Source organism: Mytilus trossulus, chromosome 11 (assembly GCF_036588685.1).
Source record: "Mytilus trossulus isolate FHL-02 chromosome 11, PNRI_Mtr1.1.1.hap1, whole genome shotgun sequence".
Taxonomy (NCBI): Eukaryota; Metazoa; Mollusca; class Bivalvia; order Mytilida; family Mytilidae; genus Mytilus; species Mytilus trossulus.
The window spans coordinates 23,425,354-23,429,365 of NC_086383.1; positions in this window are offsets into that span (position 1 = coordinate 23,425,354).

Consider the following 4,012-nt stretch of genomic DNA (forward strand, 5'->3'; position numbering starts at 1 on the left):
TTAATCCGTCTATCTAACCTTTTATATTTCTTTGTGTTTAATTAATTCTATTGTTAAATATATGTTTGTCGTGATGGAAATCACTCTGAGCATGGCAAGTTAATCCGTTGGACACTAATCCTTTGCTATAGAAACTGTTTTTATATATGCTTTTGTATGCTATTTTGTAGTCAGTTTAGGTCTTAGGTCTGGTACTGTCCGGACCTTGCTAATAAAGTTTAAAGTATTGGTATTCCGTCTTTGAATTACTATAACACGGAAAACGCCCGGTTATATATACATCAGATCTCAGTCTAGTCGGTATCATCTAACATTAACCTCATTATTTATCATTCATGATAAGTTTTCGAAATTTGTCAGTTCATTAGATACTATATCATTCCCTCTCCTTTTTGTCGAGCCTTCGACTTTAGTCGAAAAAGCGAGACTTAGCGATCCTACTTTCCGTCGGCGTCGGCGTCGTCGTCGGCGGCGTCCACAAATATTCATTCTGTGGTTAAAGTTTTTGAAATTTTAATAACTTTCTTAAACTATACTGGATTTCTACCAAACTTGGACAGAAGCTTGCTTATGATCATAAGATAGTATCCAGAAGTAAATTTTGTAAAAATAAAATTCCATTTTTTCCGTATTTTACTTATAAATGGACTTAGTTTTTTCTGCGGAGAAACATTACATTCACTCTGGGGTTAAAGTTTTTAGAATTTTAATAACTTTCTTAAACTATCCTTGGTCTGAACCAAATTTTGACAGAAGCTTGTTTATGATCATAAGATAGTATTCAGAAGTAAATTTTGTAAAAAAATAAATCCATTTTTTCCGTATTTAACTTTTAAATGGACTTAGTTTTTCTGCGGGGAAACATTACATTCACTCTGTGGTTAAAGTTTTTAAAATTTTAATAACTTTCTTAAACTATCCTGGGTTTGTACCAAACTTGGACAGAAGCTTATTTATGACCATAAGATAGTATCCAGAAGTAAATATTGTAAAAAGATAACTCCATTTTTTCTGTATTTTACTTTTAAATGGACTTAGATTTTCTTCCAGTTAACATTACATACAGTCGGCAGTTTAAGTTTTCAAACATTAATTAGATTCATTAACTATCCTAGATTTTTACCAAACTTGGACAGAAGCTTCTTACAATCAAAAGATAGTATCAATAGGATTTTTTTTATTGATTTTTTTCCTCATTTTTAGTGGAAGAAGACGTCAAGTCTTCTGAAGACTTAAGGGGCCGACCCTTGGCATTGAGTCTCCGTATGCCGCATTCATTTCGTGTATTACAATTTCAAAACAACTTAAGATTCCTGACACCGATTTTTACACATGTTTAGGCATCTGAATCATTTAATTTGTAAATAATGATTGTAAAACAATCACTATCGTAAATATGACCCTTTTATTTATGTAAATTATTAGATTTCATCTCATCCACATGAACGTTATTTGTTTACTTGTAACAGGATGTTTTAACTGTAGATATTTGTATTACGCATGCGTGAATTTTGTATCGGGACAACTCGCCCTGTTTACAAGTTCGCCCTTGAAGTTACGAATTTGCAATCCTGCAGACAAGAAGATTTTGTTTTTATATAAATAAAAAGGATATATAAAGTGTTGTCTTTATTCATGGTTTTCCTTTGTCATGTGAATTAGATGCCCTTCGTATTACATACATGTGAACCTCCCGACTAGTCCGAGATTACTCTGACGTCCGACGGGAGTACAAAACTCCCGTTTTCAGGGGTCTCCTCCCGTCCTCCCGTTTAGGAGAAAAAACTCCCGTGTATGAAATATTTCATGAATGAATATTTGATCATTTCTTACTACTGTACGGGTGTAATTGACACCTGTGTTAAATTTTACCTGAACATCAAAGAAGATGTATAATTATATGGCTTCACTTGACAGCTTGGGTGTCAAACATACTGGTAATCAACGATGTTTACCTCCGGTTAGTTGCCGTTGTGTTATCAAAACGATGTGTATTGGGAATATTGAAATACTTTTTAGCTCACCTGGCCCGAAGGGCCAAGTGAGCTTTTCTCATCACTTGGCGTCCGTCGTCCGTCGTCCGTCGTCCGTCGTCCGTCGTCCGTGGTCGTTAACTTTTACAAAAATCGTCTCCTCTGAAACTACTGGGCCAAATCAAACCAAACTTGGCCACAATCATCATTGGGGTATCTAGTTTAAAAAATGTGTGGCGTGACCCGGTCAACCAACCAAGATGGCCGCCACGGCTAAAAATAGAACATAGGGGTAAAATGCAGTTTTTGGCTTATAACTCAAAAACCAAAGCATTTAGAGGAAATCTGACATGGGGGGGGAAAATGTTTATCAGGTCAAGATCTATCTGCCCTGAAATTTTCAGATGAATCGGTCAATCGGTTGTTGGGTTGCTGCCCCTGAATTGGTAATTTTGAAGAACTTTTGCTGTTTTTGGTTATTATCTTGAACATTATTATAGTTAGAGATAAACTGTAAACAGCAATAATGTTCAGCAAAGTAAGATCTACAAATAAGTCAACATAACCAAAATGGTCAGTTGACCCGTTTAGGAGTTATTGCCCTTTATAGTCAATTTTTAACCATTTTTCGTTAATTAAAGTAATCTTTTACAAAAATCTTCTCCTCTGAAACTACTTGGCCAAATTAATCCAAACTTGGCCACAATCATCTTTGGGGTATCTAGTTTAAAAAATGTGTGGCGTGACCTGGTCAACCAACCAAGATGGCCGCCACGGCTAAAAAAAGAACAAAGGGGTAAAATGCAGTTTTTGGCTTATAACTCAAAAACCAAAGCATTTTGAGGAAATCTGACATGGGATAAAAATGTTTATCAGGTCAAGATCTATCTGCTCTAAAATTTTCAGATGAATCGGTCAATCGGTTGTTGGGTTGCTGCCCCTGAATTGGTAATTTTGAGGAAATTTTGCTGTTTTTGGTTATTATCTTGAATATTATTATAGATAGAGATAAATTGTAAACAGCAATAATGTGCAGCAAAGTAAGATCTACAAATAAGTGAACATGACCAAAATGGTCAGTTGACCCCTTTAGGAGTTATTGCCCTTTATAGTCAATCTTTAACCATTTTTCATAAATCTAAGTAATCTTTTACAAAATCTCCACTGAAACTACTAGGCCACAATCATCTTTGGGGTATCTAGTTTGAAAAATGTGTCCGATGACCTGGCAATTCAACCAAGATGGCCGCCACGGCTAAAAATAGAACATAGGGGTAAAATGCAGTTTTTTGCTTATAACTATGAAACCAAAGCATCTAGAGCAAATCTGACAAGAAGTTAAATTGTTAATCAAGTCAATATCTATCTGCCCTGAATTTTTCAGATGAATTGGACAACTGGTTGTTGGGTTGCTGCCCTTCAATTGGTAATTTTTAAAGAAATTTTGCCGTTTTTGGTTATCTTGAATACTATTATAGATAGCGATAAACTGTAAACAGCAATAATGTTCAGCAAAGTAAGATCTACAAATAAGTCAACATGACCTAAATGGTCAATTGACCCCTTAAGGAGTTATTGCCCTTTATAGTCAATTTTTAACAATTTTCATTTATTTGGTAAATTTATGTAAATTTTTACCAAATATAGTTCTCTGTTACTAATGGGCAAAGTTCATGATAGATATAATTGTAAGAAGCAAAATCGTTCAGTAAAGTAAGAACTTCAAACACATCACCATCACCAAAATACAATTTTGTCATGAATCCATTTGTGTCCTTTGTTTAATATGCACATAGACCAAGGTGAGCGACACAGGCTCTTTAGAGCCTCTAGTTTGTTACTTCCCTTTGTTTTAGCCTGTTTTCAGTTATTTTGCTTTCAAAAATGTAAATTGTGAAAAGACTATAAATGATTAATATTTTAATCAAATAATCATAAAATGATGTTGATTAAATGAATTTAAATGATTTTGGACAAATAAAAAAATTAAAATTTATAAATTATTTTAGCAATCTAGACCTCCTTTTAAGGATTACATT